We start from the raw sequence: 12,352 nt of genomic DNA on the forward strand, positions 1-12,352 counted from the left end.
TATCTAGGTCCCAGATGACACGTCTGGCTTGGGAGGCTGCTCATCTGCATTTAGAGTGTGAGACTGTACCCAGTTTTTCCCCAGGACAGGAACTGGTGGGACAGAGTGGTGCAGGCAGGCTGAGAATCCTGGGACAGGCATCACACAGGATGGAGCCAACTTAGAGACACACCCCCGTGCAGGCCCCTCAGAACCCACCTGCGGCCAGCCTGCCTCCAGACCACAGCGTGGCTCTCCATCTGAGGCCACCAGGCCCACGTTTGTTTTCATTAGTAGTCCCTCTGGCCTAGCAGAGACTAAAAGCAATGCCCAGCTAACAATAGATGATGTAGCAGGAGGGGGCGTGGCCTTCAGGGAGCTTTAGCATGTGGGCACATGTATGAGGGTACAAGAAACTCACGGACACGCCTGAGGCATCTCTATTTGTCTAAGACTGGTGATTCCAGTCCTCTATTCAGTCCTCTTAACAACCCTGCCAAGGTGGAGAGGGTGCTGTTCTTATTTGATAGGTGAAGAACTATGCTGAGGACTGCCCTGGTGGTCCAGGGGTTAGGAGTCCGCCTGCCAATGCAGGGGACATGGGTTCGATCCCTGGTCCAGCAATATTCCGCATGCTGTGGGACAACTGAGCCTGCACTCTAGGGCTTGCAAGATGCAACTGTTGAGCTCACACACCACAGCTAGTAGCCCACACGCCACAGCTACTGAAGTCTGAGCGCCTAGAGCCCATGCTCCAAAATAAGAGAAGCCAACACAATGAGAAGCCCACACACAGCAATAAAGAGTACAGCCCCTGCTCACTGCAACTAGAGGAAGCCCGCGTGCCGCAGTGAAGACAAACCAATTACTAGACCACATCATTACAGGTAAACACCTGTCTCCCAGTACCTTCCGTACATGTACCCCATGAGATCTTAGGGATTGGAATGACATCTCCTATTTTTTTCACCTCACATGGAATGTAGTAAGTGCTAGGCACCCAACAGGCATCACCAGATACATATTGGAATGAATTTTTCTCAATTCCTTCAGCAAGTCCTTCTTATCCCAGGATGGTTATTTTACCTAATGGATTACTATGGCTGAATTCATTTTCTAGTTTTGTTCTTTAAGAGAATATATACAATGTCTCTGAAATCCAAAATCCATGCTTTAGGACAATAAAATGATCCCATGAAAAGAGTGGGAGAAAGTCAAAGCAAAGCACAGAGAAAAGATAATAAAAAGGGAACTGCTTACACCATTCATTTACCTACAAGTTCTCTAGATTAACTCATGATCATCTAAAGTTTCTAGACCAAGAACTACAAGACAGGAACTTGATATTTCTGAGTAATCAAAATTATGGGATGCATGCATTTGAAATTTAACCTGGACAAAATACATTTAAATACAAAGAACTGTTAAGATAGTCAAATACACAGAATGGAGTATTTCCACTTGCTTCTTAAAATAATTTTAATCAGTCCTTTTATCATTTTTGTTAAAACAGGTAGAATAACGTAAAAAGTTGATGTTTTAGGCTATGTTCTTCCACTCTTTGTGTTAATGTACATAGCAGATCTAAGCTATATTTGATTATCAATTTTATATAATCTGTATATTTCATGTGTCATGTATCAGTACTGTATCACATTAATTACTGGATTTTAATTTAAGGCAAAAGCCACTTTTTCCTATCTTCTCATTAACAATAGAAAAATTATAGGAAGATCTCCAAACATATGGAAACTAAATAACATACTTCTAAAAAGTCCATGAGTTACACAGGAAGTCTTAAAGAAGACAGAAAAATACGCCCCACTGAACAAAAATGAAAATACTACACAACAAAACAGGTAAAATGCAGCTAAAGCAGTGCTGAGAGGGAATCTTACAGCATCCCAGTGGCTCAGCGGTAAAGAATCTGCCTGCAATGCAGGAGCCGCAGGAGATGCGAGTTTGATCCCTGGGTCAGGAAGATTCCCTAAGAGTAGGAAATGGCAACCCACTCCAGTATTCTTGCTTGGAAAATTTCATGGGCAGGGAAGCCTGGCAGGCTACAGTCCAAGGGGCCACGAGGAGTCAGACACAACTGAGCAAATGAGCCACAGACATAAGAAAAGTTTTAAATCAATAATCTAAACACTCTCCTCAATGACTTACAAAAAGAAAATAAAAATAAACCCAAGCAAGCAGAAGAACAGAAATCACTGATGTTGAAATTTTTAAAAAAGAGAAAATCAATATAACAAAGAACTGGTTCATGGACAAAATCTACTGACCAGTATCAGAAATGGAGCAAGGGATCTCACACAACTCTGCAGACAAAGGAAAGGAAGGAAATACTACACACAGCTGTACACACATAAATGTGTCATATTCAGTGAGACAAACCAATTCCTTGAGAGAACACAAACTACCACAACTCACACAACACAAAATATTTGACTAGACTTAAGAGTCAGTAAGAAAATTGAAAATGTCATTTAAAAACTCCCCAAAATATCTCTCTAAATCTGGACAATTTCACTGGAGAATTCTACCAAACATACAAAGACAAATTAACATTTGTAACTATACTACACAATCTCTTTCAGAAAAGAGAAGTGGGAACATTTGTCTATCATTTCAGGAAGCTAGAATCACCCTGATACTAGAAACAAAACAAAGACAGCACACACACGAAAAAGAAAACTACAGACCAGTGTGCTTTATACATATAGCTGTAAAAATCCTTCACAAGAAAACAGTAAATAGAATTCAACAATATGTAACAAAAAATTTATACACATGCACAAACACACTCTATGAGCAAGTAGAGGTTACTGCAGGGATGCAAAGCTGGTTTAATACCTGAAAATCAAGTATTATAATTTACTACATTAAATGCTAAGAAGAAAAATCATACAGTCATACACATCAATAAAGAAAAGCTGTCTGGTAAGATTCAACACTCATTCATGACTTAAAAAAAGTCAGAAGAGTAGAAATAAAGGGCAACTCCCTCACCTTGATAAAGAGCATCCACAGCAGACACACAGGTACCTTTACACTTCATGGGGAAAGACTCTACCAGTTTTCCCTCAAGATCATGAACACGTGCTCTCACTGCTCTTTTTCAACACAGGATGACAGGCTGTGGCCAGAGGGGGAAAAAGGCGCACAGATCGGAAAGCGAGTCATAAACTGTCCTGCCTGCAGATGACATGACTGCCTACATATAAATTCCCAAGGATTTTACAGAAAAATTCTAGGATTGATAAATGAGTTCACTTATCAGCGTAGGAACACAAAGTCAACACACAAAAATTAACTGTATTCATATAAACTAGCAATGAACACCAAAATTAAAAATACTCTTTACAACTGCTTTTAAAAAGAGAAATATTTCACTGTAAATCTAACAAAACATGTATAAGACTTACATGCTGAAACTACAAAATTCTGGATGGGGAGGGAGATGGGAAGAAGGAGAGGGAAGGGACATATGCACATTTATGGCTGACTCCTGTTGATGTTTGACAGAAAACAACAAAATTCTGTAAAGCAATTATCCTCTAGTTAAAAAATAAAAAAAGTTTTTTAAATGAAGAAAGAAATCAAAGAAATATTAAACAAGTGCAGAGAAATACAATGTTCACTGATTAAAAGACTACATAAAGGAATGATGTCAATTCTCAAATTCATAAACATGTTTGACATAATTCCTACTGAAATCTCAGCAAGGTTTTTCAAACACACAAACAAAAATTATGCTAAAACTTATGTGGAAAGGCAATGTTTGTCTAGAACAGCTGAAATAGTTTTGAAGAAGAAGAACGCAGGGGTGAAAACTGATCTACCTGATTTCAAGACATTAAAGAGCTTCCACAGTCAAGAGTGCATGGTACTGGCAGAGGGACACACATGTAGCTCAACGAACAGAACAAAGAACCCAGCAATAAACCCACACACGTATGTTCAACTTATTTTGGACAAAGGGGCAAAAATAATTCAGAGAAAAGACAGACTTTCAGCAAATGGTTCTAAAGGAACCGGGAATCCAGAGGCAAAAACAAAGGACCTCCAAACAAGTGTCACACCTTATATAAAAAATTATTCCAAACTCATCATGGAATGAACTATGAAACAACACAGGAGAAAATATTTGGAATCTAGGACTAAGCACAAAGTTCTTAAACTTGAGAAGAAACACATAACTCAGAAAAGGGAAAACTGTTACGTTAGACTTTGTTGATTTAAGAAAAATGTTGTTCTGTGAAAAGACTGTTAAGGAGGCCGAAAAGATAAACTGGAAACTGAGATTAGGACTTGAAGTCCTAGAATACATAATGAAGCTTCAAGTCTTAACAGAAAATAGAAAACATTCCAATTGGAACATGGGTAAAAGATACGAACACACATTTCACCAAGAGGACACACAGATGGCAAACAAACACATCAAAAGATATTTAATGTCATCTGTGAAAGGCATTTAAACCACACTGGCAATCACTACACACGTGGCTCAAATAAAAAGTGAAAACAAGATACACTCACTGGTGAGCATGTGGAGAACCGGGATCATGCCCACATTACTGGTGGGAATGTACAGTGGCACAGCCAATCTGAAAAAGTTCGCATTTGTTAAAAAACTGAACATGTAACTATTTGTAAGATCCCATAACTACACTCTGGTGTAGTGTATTTACCCAAGAGAGACAAAAGCATATGTTTACACAAAAACTGGTATATCGATGTCCACAGCAGCTTTATTTACAAAACCCTCAACAGGAGGATAAACAACTACATTGCTCATCACAAGGGAAGGCTACTCAGCAGTGAAAAGGAAGGAACTACAGACACAGATGACAAGCTAGATGCATCTCCAGAGAATCACCCTGAGTGAGAAAAGCCGACTTCAACACATTATGTACCATACAATTCCATTTAGGAAATGTTGCTGATATACCAAATAGCAACAATAGGAAACAGATAAACAACTGTCAGTGATTAAGGAGGTCGTTGTTCAGTCACTCAATTGTGTCCTACTCTTTGCGACCCACCCCATGGACTGCAGCACGCCAGGCTTCCCTGTCCTTTAGCATCTCCCAGAGCTTGCTCAAACTCATGTTCATTGAATCAGTGATGCCATTCATTCTCTGTTGCCCCCTTCTCCTCCTGCCCTCAATTTTTCCCAGCATCAGGATATTTTCCAATGAATCAGCTCTTTGCATTAGGTGGCCAAAGTACTTCAGCTTCAGCATCAGTCCTTTCAATGAATATTCAATGTTGATTACCTTTAGAAAATTACCTTTGTAGGCAAAGTAATGTCTCTTTTTTAATATGTGGTTAAGGAGTAGGGTGGGGTAAAAGGAAAGTAGGTGTGGCCCCTAAAGAAATGGGTGTGCTCCTGGAACAGCAAGATGGGAAAGAGACCTGGCCCCGGAGAAGGCTGTGAAGTCCTTCTTCACCCACCTGCCACCGTGTGTGGTATCTCATCCCACTGCACCCCAGGGAAACAGGAGGTATTCATGAAGTAGTTATTAGGTGTATTAACGAGTAATGGAAATTAATTCTGATGAAACAAAATTAACACTTAACATTTAAATTAACACTGTTTAAAGTACATACTACAAACCTCTCTTTGTACTGAATTCTTTGCATGAATGACCTCATTTAGTCTCACAATAGCCCTGGAAGTCAGAAACTGGCACTGCCCCTTTCTGGCTGGGCGACTGCTCCAGCCAGCGCTGCTAACAAGAGGCCCAAGAACATATGTTCTCAGAAGGTCCAGCCCTCCTATCCTCCCTTCTTCTGACCTGGAAAAGAGACCGCACACTTGTCCAAGGTTAAATCCCTCAATCTGGCTGTCTCCAACCTTCTCTTGTAACTCTGCCTCTGCTCCGTCTTCAGTCCCTTCCTATCCAAGGTTTTCCTGCCGCCAGGGGAAAAATGTCCATGGTTTTCCCAGTTAAAGGAAAGAAAAAAGCCCTTTTTACTGCCATATCTGTTAGCCACCATCCACTTCTTAGGCCTCGTCTTAGCCAAGCTCCTTGAAAGAATTATTGTTTGCTCAACCTTCAGTAGTACTGGCATCCACTGAAACACCCCTGGTCACCACAACCCCTAACGAAAGGGGCACCTCCTCATCTTATTTCTTCTGTTGACCACTGTCCTTCCCATGGCTACTGGATGGCCATCGCCTGCTGTGGCCTCTCTGAAAGTCATTCCTTCCTCTCCCCTCTCTGCATCTTTTCCCACAAGCCTCACTCCACAGGATGGCCACTTCATGGGCTCCTCAGCTCTGGCCCAACCTGCTGACCTGCTTCTCCATATATATTTCACTCTAACAACTGACTAGACCACATTGGATTTAAAATGGAAACCTGTCAAAAATGGAACAGGAAGCCTTCCCTCACCTTAGTATGACTTATCTTGCCTAAATGTCCCAGCAACATGCAACTGTCAATGTCAGGATCTGGGAATTGTCTCAGACCTGTTCCTCTTCCTCCTCCGAACTGTCCTGATGGAGTACTCTCACTTTAAATACCGGCCCCAAGCTGTCCCTCCCAGCAGCCTCAGCCCAGCCAGAGCTCATCCCTCAAGGGGCTGCCAAAACTGCTCACTGCCAGCATGGGCGTTCTCACCCTTCAGGGGCCCACGCTCCGTCCCACCCAAGGTTCTGGATTCCTCTCTTCCCCCGTGCAGCTCCATCAGTTTTTGCCTTACATATGTTGCTGGTCGATTATTAAGCACATACACGTTAAGAACTGCTATGTCCTCTTAGAGAACTGATCTCCTTATAATTATGTGATGCTCCTGTCTATATCTGATCATCGTCCTCACTCTGGAATCAGCTCTGGCTGGAATTAACATGGCTACTCTAGCTTCCTTTGAACCTTGTTAGCTCTTTGCATCCATTTACATTTTTGAACATTGAGATATAACTGACATATAATATTATGTCAGTTTCAGGTGTGCAACATGATATTTACAGACAATGCAAAATCATCACCACAATAAGTCTAGTTGACATCCATCACCATACACAGTTACAAGATTTTTTTTCTTATGATAAGAACTTTAAGAACTACTCTTGCAGCAATTTTCAAATGTGCATACAGTGTTATTAACTATAGCCATCATGGGTACAGTACATCTCCAGGATTCATTAACCGCACTACAAGTTTATACATTTTCACCCTCTCTGCCGCCATCTCCCATTCCCATCTCCTGTCTCTGGTAACCACCAATCTGTTCTCTCTATAAGCTTGTTTTGTTGCTGTTCTTTGTAAATTCCACATATAAGTAAAGTCATATGGTATTTATCTTTCTTTTCCTGACTTAATTTAGCATAATGCATTACATTCACAAATGGCAAGACTGCCTTCATTTTTAATGCCTGAATATTATTCCCTTTTGTGTGGAACACACACACATTTTCTTTATCCATTCATTCATCGATGGACACTTAAGTTGCTTCCGTGTCTTAACTACTGTAAATAATGCTTCAGTGAACACTGGGGTGCATATACCTTTCCAAATTAGCATTTTTGTTTTCTTTGGGAGTAGGATTGCTGGACCATATGATAGTTCTATTTTTAATTTTTTGCAGAACCTCTACGCTATTTCCATAGAGATTAGTCACTCTGTCATGTCCAACTCTTTGCGACCCCATGGATATAGTCCACTAGGCTCCTCCATCCATGGGATTTCCCCGGTAAGAATACTGGAGTGGGTTGCCATTTCCTTCTCCAGGGGATCTTCCTGACCCAGGTATCAAACCACATCTCCTGCAAGTCTCTGGCACTGGCAGGCAGGTTCTTTACCACTGAGCCAGCTGGGAAGGCCCTCTCATTCTCCCGAACCTTTTCTCTTCTGCCACTGTCCCACAGCCCTTGGATACTATGTTCCCTTTTCATTATTCCTTTACTCTCTCTCTCTACACTTCAGTTCTGAAAGTTCTACTGACCATTCTTCCAGCTCATGGATTCTTTCCTTGGGCATGTTCAGTCTGCTGATGAGCCCACCCAAGGTACACTTCATGTCACAGTGCTTTTGATTTCTCTCATCTCCTTTGGCTTCTTTCTTAGGGCTTCTCTCTCTGCTGGCACGACCCATCTGTTCTTGCATGTTGCCCACTTTCTCCTTTACAGCCCCCAGGATACTAACACAACTGTTTTCTGTTCCTGATCTGAGTAACTTCAACATCTCTGCCACATCTATGTCCAGTCCTAATGCTTGATCTGTTCTTCAAATTATGATCTCTCCCTTGTAGAATGCGTTGCAACTTACTGTTGAAAGCCAGACATGATGTCCTGGGTCCAAGGAACTGAGGTGTGCAGGCCTTTAGCATGAGGCTTTATGTCTACCTCATGAAGATCTATATTATCTTTACTGCGTGCGTAGCTATAGTCATCATAGACAAAAATTTTCTCTGTGGTCACTGTTTTTGTCTGCCCTGTTGTTTCTGCCTTTCCCAAGAGGCTTCTTAAAGGAGGTCTGAGACGTGTGGCCCTTTCAGTTTTACTCCCATGACAGTACAAGGACACCTGGTGTGGGGGTGAGGCGGGAGGTGAGGGGTGAGGCAAATGTTCTAGAGCCTATGATCAGGTCTCAGGTCGTCCTGAGCCTGAACCTCTGGACTATGACCTCCTCAGGTGAGACAGGAAGACTGGAGGAATCTGGCGTGGGCTCTCTTCCCTCTCCACCAGGCCGGCTGGGCTGTAACAGTTGTGTGCAGCCGTTTCTTTTTGCGACCCCATGGACTGTAGCCCGCCAGGCTCCTCTGTCCATGGAATTCTCCAGGCAAAAATTATGGAGTGGGTTTCCATTTCCTCCTCCAGGGGATCCAATCCTTGTCTCCAGCGTCTCTTGCACTGCAGGCAGATTCTTTAGGGCTGAGCCAAGAGGTTCTGATAAGACCCAGTTAGATAGTTCCCCGAGGGCAGGACCTGTTAAGTAAAGAGTGCCCTGGTGTCTTTCAGAATGGTTCCTGTTCCCTCTCTAAGACGCCTGAGGGGAATTTTCTCTGATCTTTACTGCGAGAATCTGGTAGGGCTCTGAGAGGTAGTCTCACAAAACTGTACCCCCACCCCCAAGGCGGGGCCCCTAGGATTTTTAACTCTGGCTTGTCCACACTGAGCCCCAGCAGTTCTTCCACTACTGTTAAGGCCCTTCCGGCTTCCCTGATGGCTCAGCTGATAAAGACTGAGCGGTGCAGTGCAGGGGACCTGGGTTTGATCCCTGGGTCAGGAAGATCCCCTGAAGAAGGAAATGGCAAACCACTCCAGTATCCTTGCCTGGAAAATCTCAAGGACAGAGGAGCCTGGTGGGCTGCAGCCCATGGAATTGCCAAGAGTCGGGCATGACTGAGTGACCAACACTTGCACTTTCAAGGCCCTTCCACCCCAGTTCTGGTCCCAGTGAAGCTTCTACAAGTTGCTCCATCTGCTAGCCTGTCTCTCTAATTGTGGGGCAGGGATGTGCCCTAGGACTTCAATTCTCTGTTGGACCTAAAGGAGCTACTGATTTTGTTTCTTTGACTTTTTTCTTGTTGTGAAAATAGAAGTGCCTTCTAAGTTCCTTGTATGTCAGACTAGAAACGAAGTCAGAACTCCTATTCTGATGGCTTCATTTGGGCCTTTTAACTCCTATTACTATCCTTGGGCCCCTGTTTACACCATGCCTGCGGCGGGCCATGGTGGCTCTGGGAAGCTTACCACCCACCATCTCTTTTTTTCCAACATCTGATTACTGTCCCGTCTACAAAACATCCACGTGGGAACCTGGGTCTTTATTTCCATTCACACTCTGCTCTGAGATGACAGTTGGCTGGGTTTAGGTATTCTACCCAAAAGAAGACCATGGGCTCCCTGTGGCCAAAACCTGTTTCTGGGACGTTTGGATATTCTCTTAGTACTGAGCAAAGCAGCAGCAAGGCAGCAGGGCTCTCTGCTCCTCACTAATAAAAAACTCAAAACTTATTGATATTTACTCAATTAAACACTCAAATTTTTTCCATTTATATAAACTAAGTCTGAGGAAAAACTGATCTAGCTCTAACCTGATGGGCCAAACCAGAATTAAATAAAATCGGGGCAGCAAGGGACACAGAGGCTGAAAGGTCACCAGGGCAGGATGGGAACCCACCATGGGGCATCACCACCACACCCCTCATTTCACTTCAGGCGGGGCTGCCTCAGAGAGAGAACAGATTCGGAGCTGCAGCTGATCAGCCCATCCCCCCACCTTATCCTTTCCCCAGGTTAGAAGGGCTCAAGAGTTTAACTCAGGGGAATGACTCTAAGTACTGTACTTCTATGGGTACCTGGGATGGCTGTGCTGCTGGATCCTTCTGGATGCCCTCACATTTAATAGGAAAAATAATCCTTCTTAATGCACACTCAGCCACGTGTCTAATGCACTCAGCCATGTGTGGACCACCTAGAGTCATACTGAGTGGACTGAATCGCATCTTCTATTAGTCCAGGTAGAGGGCGTGGCCTTGCCAACCTCCCACAAATCCCAACAGCAGCCTGCTGATCTGGGCCCTCAGGACGACTCAGTGGGCAGAGTCCAGTCGGGCTGAGCCAACCAGCAGGGCCACTGTCCTGCTGTGAGACCGCTCCTTTAGAGAAGTTCTTTCTTGAACAAAACTTTGAAAAGAGGGAGAAACATGAAACCTCCTATTTTTCACCTATGTTTTCTACACAGTAGAACTGAAGTATTAAGCTGCCAACGCTAAGCTGAGAACCATAAAAAGAGATCTCAGGGCAGTTCCTGTGTGCCGGGTTTTTCAGGCTGTCTCCTATTCCAGTAAGTGGAAAGCTGGGATTCTGCACAGGGTCATGTGACGGCCAGGCAGCACACAGCTGCCCTCTGGCACCCTATGTAAATGAACTCAGTCACCCTCTGGGTTTTCCCCTCTCCCGTCCCTGCTCTTTGCGGAGGACTCAGAACCATAGGGACTAACTAGCAGAAGTTTGCTCTGTGCTTCAACAGCAGGCAGAAAGCCAAACAACAAATACAATGACTGGATTCAGTTTTACAAGCAAACACTGGAACTGAATTCACCCTTGTCCGGGAAGAATGCCTGCCATCAGAAGGAGCAGGAAATCCAATTCAAAACAGGGCGTGTCAACTTAATTCACAGCAGGGCCTTTACACCTTGACTGACAGCCTTTGGAATAAGAGCTTCCATCTGCTAAAGGCCCATACAAGAGACGCTGTTTCACTCTGAGGATCCAGAAATACGGTGCGGGACCTCTGAATGCCCACAGCCAGGCCCTGGAGTGACTGGGAGCTCTGCTCCGCCCCCTCTGGATACTGACTATCAGTCTTGGAAGGCAGTAAAGTTATCTAGTTCTGCCAACCCCTTCCACTCCGCGACCCTCTCTGACACTGTATCAGCCCGCGCTTGTCCCCTGGGTCACCTGAATAACTTCACAGGGGCCTCAGAGCCCGAGGGAGGGAGGACCACCACAGCCCCAACACACCGGGGGTTTTACGTGCCCCTTCTCCCTTGCCTCTGGCTGCCAGGGACAAATTGGAGTGCTGGGCCTGCGGTTTCAGGAGGGAGGGGTCAGGAGAGACAGGAACTCGCCCGGCTGCCCTAACACGGCTGGCCCTGACCTAAACGACAGGGACTCCAGGGGTCAGACATGTGAAACACAAGGGGCCAAGTGCCCCTCACAGACATTTCAATTTGGGCATTTGGGAGGGGAGTGTAGAGGGGATAATATGAAGTAAAGAAGTAAAGGCTTCCCTGACTTCAAGGTTTAGATGAGGAATAAGAAGCGGGGAAATGTTTCTTATCCCGTCAAGGACATTATTTTATATGAATTCAAGAGGTGCTATTACTACGGAAGAAAAACTGAGAGGCTTCTTTAGGATATACAGCAAGGATCAATAAAGAGCAAAGACTGGCAAAACTGGGTGCAATCTGATTTACACCAGGGATCTTGCTGGGAAAGATTGAGGGCAGGAGGACTAAGTGGGTGGCAAAGGATGAGATGGTTACACAGCATCACCAAATCAAAGGACATGAGTTTGAGCAAGCTCTGGGAGACGGTGAAGGACAGGGAAGCCTGGCGTGCTGCACTCCGTGGGGTCATAAAGAGTCAGACATGACAGGTTCAGGAGTTAGCGGAAGGTCAAGGTCAAGGACAACAGCGCTGAGCTAAGAACCCTGAGGCTGGTGGCTCAACTAAGGGGAGAAACAGCTCAAGTGTCACAGCCACAGCTCCAGGTCTGTGTCACCAAGCAGGGCTCCCCCCGAAAGTACAGTCATTAAAGCGCCACGATCCCAAGCCAGATTTTCAGGACACGCAACTACCATTTGAGGTCACAATCCCACCAAGGTCCACCTGTGTGCAACGCCTGCACC

The 12,352-nt window shown here is 44.4% G+C and overlaps 1 protein-coding gene across 7 annotated transcripts in view; it reads right to left on the bottom strand.

Moving 5' to 3' along the window:
• SPIDR (scaffold protein involved in DNA repair) overlaps positions 1 to 12,352 on the bottom strand; it is a 270,899-nt gene that overhangs the window by 115,742 nt on the left and 142,805 nt on the right. The gene's annotated exons all lie outside the window — the stretch shown is intronic.

The sequence above is a fragment of the Cervus elaphus genome, chromosome 21 (assembly GCF_910594005.1).
Source record: "Cervus elaphus chromosome 21, mCerEla1.1, whole genome shotgun sequence".
In the NCBI taxonomy this organism is placed as follows: Eukaryota; Metazoa; Chordata; class Mammalia; order Artiodactyla; family Cervidae; genus Cervus; species Cervus elaphus.